Source organism: Myotis brandtii, unplaced genomic scaffold (genome assembly GCF_000412655.1).
Source record: "Myotis brandtii unplaced genomic scaffold, ASM41265v1 scaffold291, whole genome shotgun sequence".
NCBI classification, from domain to species: domain Eukaryota; kingdom Metazoa; phylum Chordata; class Mammalia; order Chiroptera; family Vespertilionidae; genus Myotis; species Myotis brandtii.
Genome location: NW_005361118.1, coordinates 1,210,344 through 1,216,456, shown reverse-complemented (window position 1 = coordinate 1,216,456; position 6,113 = coordinate 1,210,344). Strand labels below are relative to the sequence as shown.

Genomic DNA, 6,113 nt, shown 5'->3' with positions numbered 1-6,113 from the left:
TGAATTTCATGCACTGGGCCCCTAGTTAATAAATAATAACACAAGAATAAACTCTGTGTTTTGTGTATTCACAACTGTAAGCCTACTTTTGCCCCACCCTGTATTGTTTCATTACTCTCTATAAATCTTAGCTATATACATCTGAAAATAATGAAACTACATTTCTTAAAATAGAAATAAATCACAGGATTATTAAGTAAAAAACGAATTATCATACAGATTCCCTGTCTGCCCCTCTGTCCTGCAGTATGGAATGACTGTCTATCTTCTCTGGGTTTCCATAGCATCTGGGTGTATCTTTATTACAGCACTGATCACTGATTGTTTACTCATATCTCCCTACTAAACAGAAAGCTCTGAGCACACAAACCTTGTTGCAGTTGTCTATTCTCCAAGCAGCTAACATAATGTTTGACACATGCAGTAGTAGTTGAGTGAAGGAAAGAATGTGTAAATGAATGAATGAATAAAGGAGCCAGTGAATGAGCAATTACTCCACCACCCACCTTTAGGCAGAACCACACGGAAGCTATACATCTCTGCAGAAAAGTGTTCATTTATTTCCAAAGAGCTCTGCAGAAGGAGGCTTAGTCTATAAAATCTGTAGTCTGTAGAATGCTGCAGTTGAAAGAGGTGTTCTCTTCCTGTGTCCTCCCTTCTGTGTCTCTAGCTGTGTTGTGTGTGTGCTGTTTGTCCTACCCTCGGGTTTGTGCATTATCAGCACCATGCAGTTGTACTGGGTGACACATCAGTCAGCATAACAACACCAGTGCCATGAACACAGCAATTCGCCCTTTGATTTAATGTCAGTTTCTGAATATTTACTTTGCAGTGTAGGCAAACATTCTGGATGCTTCATAGAGTGAAACTCTTATGTACTTTCTGTGCTGCCATTCCACTCCCATTGAAGTATAAATATACATTAGTCTCCTTGTGTATGCAATTGTACAGTGCTGCAATATTCCTGTCAGCTTTGAGAGCTACTAACTTTATGTATAAAACTATTTTGGATTGGAACTTTGAAATAAACAGGGAAATAGATAAACAGTATAAACTAAGAGAGTATTGCCGCGACCTTTGCAGTGGGGTTCAGGATCTAAAGGAGGGGCTGATGCACAAATGAAAATGCTACACAAGAAATATGAATTTAGAAGGCATTGGGGGCCAGGTGGAGCCTCTTTCTTAAAAAGACACACTGACTTCTGGCCTGGTCCTCTATTTATTTACTTGAATACACATTTGCCCTTTAGCAATGCATACAGGTATATCAAAGGTAAAGTTTGGTAAACAGTAAAAGGATTATCAGGTTAGGAAATTGCCTTGAGCCATTGAGCCCACAGCAGGGCAATATTATGCTGATTTTTCAGCTCTGCTGAATATCAAAGTCCATTGGCCTTCCAATTATTCTTTTTGCATTAATATGCTAACTGCTGTTTGCTTTAGCCTACGGAAGAGTATATTATATTAGTTAATTAACTTTAGGAAAAATATTAATTGTTTTCAGAACCAACAAATGCTTTAAAAATCGTCCCCTTGCAATAGCATGGATGGACCTAGATATCATTATGCTAAGTAAAGTAAGCCAGTCAGAGATAGACAAGTACCATATGTGGAATCTAATGAACTAACGAGCAAGATAGAGACACTCATAGATAGAGAGCAGACTGACAGCTGTGTGTGTGAGGGAGTTTGGAGGGTAGAGTTATTGAGCAATAAACCCCACAATAAAAACAACAACAAAAAATGAACTAAATAAAAATGGGATGCTAAAAACAATAAGATATGAAAACACTCTTGGAAATTAATGACTTGATATAAAAATAAGTTAATAGAAACGCTGGAAGATAAACTTGAAGAAGACACTCAGAAATTAGAACAGGAGAAGAGACAAAATATTGAGAGCAAAGATGAGGAAATTAGAGGATATATCCAGGAAGTCTCCCTCTGACTAAGAGAACAGAGAATATGGAAAGAAATAATACTCAGTACAGTCAGTGCAAAAGGACAAACACCAAGGTGCATCTTTGTTCAAAACCCAAAAAAGCTTCAGGGAAATCACATAGAAAAGGAAAAGAACATCAGGCTCTTGGAAGCTAGAAGGCCATGGGACAATGCTTTTGAAAATATGATGGCAGTTATTTTAAAGCTACAATTCTGTATTCTGCCAAACTGGAAGACAAATGTAAGCACAGAATAATGCCATTTTTCAATATGCAAGATCTTAAACTTTTTATCTCTGTACACCCTTTGTAATAAAACTACAAAAGGATGAGCTCCAGCAAAATGAAGAAAAAAGATAAAGGAGCCCTGGGGCGTTCCCGAGTTGATGGTGAAGCAAATCCCAGCCTGCCAGCTGTGCAGCAGTCTTGGGAGTAGCCAGCCCAAACTAAATAGAGAGGACAGCAGGAGGGAGGGCTCCAGAATGGAAGTGATAGGGTACCAATGCCTTTTTACTACTGAGAGGGGTTTTAGTGATAGATGTATAGAAAACTAAGAAACTTAAAGAGCAAGGAAACCATTAGCCCTAGGAAAAATAAAAAATGTACAAAAAAATGTAAGAACTTAGCTCAGTAGAGAGTACTATGTATGAGTCATAGTAATGGAAATCCTGAATATTGATAGAACAGAATGTTGATGGGGGGATGGGTGCAATAATAGTAAGCAAGAGATAAAATTTTAACAAGATGAATCAAGAAGTAGCAGCACAAGCATGTTATTAAGTAACAAGGAGGTCAATTTCAAACAAAACAGTTGAAAGAATAAAGCTGGTTGCCTCTGAGAAGCAGGTATCTGGGATTGGGAGGAGGGGCAGAGCAGTTTTTCCCATTACAGCCCTGTAGTGCTATTTTAGATTATAAACTATGGACATTAATTTTTTGATTTAAGAATTAGGTTTAAAAACAATTTTAGGTCTTTTGTAGTGACCTAATGCTATCATGTAAGCCTGTTTTTTGAGAACACTGGCTGCTCACATTTGCATTTGTTCTGTTTTAAATGTGTTTATTACCCTACTGTGATTTTTCTCATCCCAGAAGGGAAGGGCTTTTTGTTTCACTCCTAAAAAAATATGATTTTGTGTTTCTGATCCATCACAGATTTCCCAGATGAAATTACAGATTATGAAAGTGTTTTCTTGAAAATGTCATTTCAGATTTTTTCTTAGATCATTGCATAGACATCAGCTTTTTCCTATGAGAGCTTTCCAAATATCGTATCACGTGTCATTAAGAAGAAAACATGGGTGCTGTGTGACAAAACAGCCCAGCTAGCTAGCAAAGTCTCCCCTGGCTTTGGAGCCTGTTGCCTTTGAGCCATGCTGTCAGACAGCCTGCTCAGGTGCCTCTTTTTCCAAGAATCACCACAATCTTGTGCAGCCTATGCTCTATTAATTTATGTTGACCACATCTCAAGAATTGAAAGAATATCCAAAATGACTTACATTTTGGTACTTTGTTCCATTTTTTGAAGATGAGAAGAAATTGGCCAATTTTAATTTCTATGACCTATCTGCAGTTTTCAATCATGGAACACAAGTAAGAAAGGGAAATGAATATATTTACTTTTAAAAAACTATAATCCTGTATATGCAGACTGAGAGATTATAACAAAGCCAAGTACTTGGGACGGGCATTTTTACAAATGTTGGTGTCCTCTTTCACAGCTCAGTGTGTCCCAGACCTGTCCAGGGGTACCGTAGTGGTGCTAGAGGTTCTCATCACACTTTTGCATGGACCATCAAATTTACAGCATGTGCCTTGGTGATACTGGGTTTTCTCACTTTTACTTGTTTCACTCTTGCTGTTCACACAGTCTGAGAATGTGTCTACTTTTTGTTGGCCACATACCACTTTGATTCATGTAGAACTTATAAGCACCAAAACGAATAAAGCTCTCTCTATAGTTGTGTGTCACAGAGCTGCTGGGTAAGGGTTACTGGTGAATGTCACTATCTACTTGCCAATCAGGGTAATTAACACAGAGTGCAAAACCAACACCCTCTGAATATCAGTGACCCCACGTCAATGGTGATTTCTTGCTAAACCGGCAGTCGGATATCCCCCTCACAATCCGGGACTACTGGCTCTTAACTGCTCACCTGCCTGCCTGCCTGATTGCCCCTACTGGCCCCCCTGCCAGACAGATCACCCCTAACCACCTCTGCCTGCCGGCCTGGTTGCCCCCAACTGCCCCCTCCCCTGCCAACCTGGTCACCCCCAACTGCCCCACCTGCTGGCCTGGTTGCCCCTAACTGCCCCCCTGCCAGCCTGGTCACCCCTCACTGCCCCTTTTTGATGTCCTGGTTGCCCTTAACTGCCCCCCCACTGGCCTGGTTGCCCCTCACTGCCCCCCCCCCACTGTCAAGGTTGCCTCTAACTGCCCCCCTGCCACCCTGGTCACCCCTCTCTGCCCCCCTTTGCTGGCCTGATCTCCCTTTACTGCACCCCCTTGCCAACCTGGTCGCCTCCAACTGCCCTCCACCCCCCGCTGGCCTGGTCGCCCTCCTGGGCCCAGGGGGAGTTGCCCTACCCCACCCCACCCCAGCCACTCCTGGTACAGCTCCTGCACATGTGCACTGGTCTCCGGGGGCCACACCAGGATGGCAGCGTAGATGCTTTCCATCTGCTGCAGCAGTGCCCCGTCTGCACGCCCATCCTCTGCCTGGGCCTGGCCCCTGCTGCTTAAGCATCCCCAGCGCAGGCCAGCACCTCCACCAAGTGGTAGAGGAACTTGTCCCTCTACAGCTTCAGGACCACTTCTGGATGTTCCGAAAACCTTAAGCAGCCTCAAAGCATAGCAAACCTTGCCATCCCTTTCAAGGGTGACCTCCTGGAAGTCTTTGTTCCTCAGGGTGCGGTAGGTGAGCACCCCCACGTCCTCATTGAACAGCTCCTTAGCCATGTGCCTGAAGATGTGCACCAGGTACCCGTCGGAGCTGGCACCCTCATGGAGCCTCATCTCCTCCTCCTTCATGTCTCCAAACAGAGTGTCCAAGGTGGCATCATTCGAGGTGAGGTCACTTTGTTCCATTATCTGGACAATTTCACCTGAGGTTAACACGCAGTCAGCACCCCGGGAACTATGCAAAGCTGTGGGAACATCTTCTCAAAGGGCCTCCAGTTTCTTGTCATAACACAGGGCCACAAGGACGTGGAAAATCTTGTCTGGGGACAGGTTATTCCATCTGGAGAAGTAATCCTTCACCAGAGAGCCCATCATCTGCTGGGGAGACTTGGCCTGCAGAGGTGGGGGGTGATGGGGTGACCGAGCATGCGCTCTGCATATTGGACCCAGCTGGGGCAGGCGGAGGTCAGCATGGGTAACCGGGGCTCTTCCTCATGGTGCTGGCAGTACCGACGCACAAATTCCTTCTGACTCTCCAGGATGCTGAAGCCCGCAGCTATCTTCATGTCAAAGACAGTGCGCCCCAAGGCTTTTGAGGAAGCCGCAGAGCCTTCTGGATGCATCAGTGACACTGAGACTGAATGTAGCAGCAAAATAAGGCAGAGACTGAGGACACACGGACACTGCCAGCACCTTGTGCTGTGAGGTATCACATTTCTTATTAAGGTTCAGAACACGGAAGAAGTCCTTGATATTCTGTTGAGAAACTTGGACTCCTTCCTCTGCGGTCACACAACTGTCACACGCCAGGCAGTCACGCAGAAATATCTTGGCGTCGGCCAACTTATGGAATTCTCCCTTCTCTCCGTTCTCCTGAGCCAGACTCCAGACGTTGACTGTGGCATTCTCCTGGTCATCGTTTTGTTTTTTTACTACATTTCTTCCATGTGCAGTGATCACACTTCATCTGGAGTGGGGTGGGCGGGGGCCAGCTTGAGTGACCTGGAGGAAGCATGGGGAGAGCAGTCACCACTGGTCACCCCTGGTGCTGCTGGCAGTATCTTTTCTTCCTTGTGGAGCGTCTAGGGGGGGGAAGTGGCTGCAGTGCCCAAGGCTGAGTTCCAGGAGGCCGGCAGCGCTGTGGGGATCATGCCGGTGGCGCTGGTTCATTGGTGCCTGGACTGTCCTCTGGAGATTGAATCTGCAGGACTACTAAGGGAGCCAGTCCCCAGTTCAGCCCTGCCACCACCACCACCACTGATCGATTGGAG

General features: G+C 44.8%; 1 protein-coding gene and 1 pseudogene across 1 annotated transcript in view; one reads left to right on the top strand and one right to left on the bottom strand.

The window, feature by feature from the left end:
• Nucleotides 1-6,113, top strand: part of PCOLCE2 (procollagen C-endopeptidase enhancer 2) — a 112,782-nt gene that overhangs the window by 21,539 nt on the left and 85,130 nt on the right. The gene's annotated exons all lie outside the window — the stretch shown is intronic.
• Nucleotides 491-5,809, bottom strand: LOC102248641 (annotated as a pseudogene).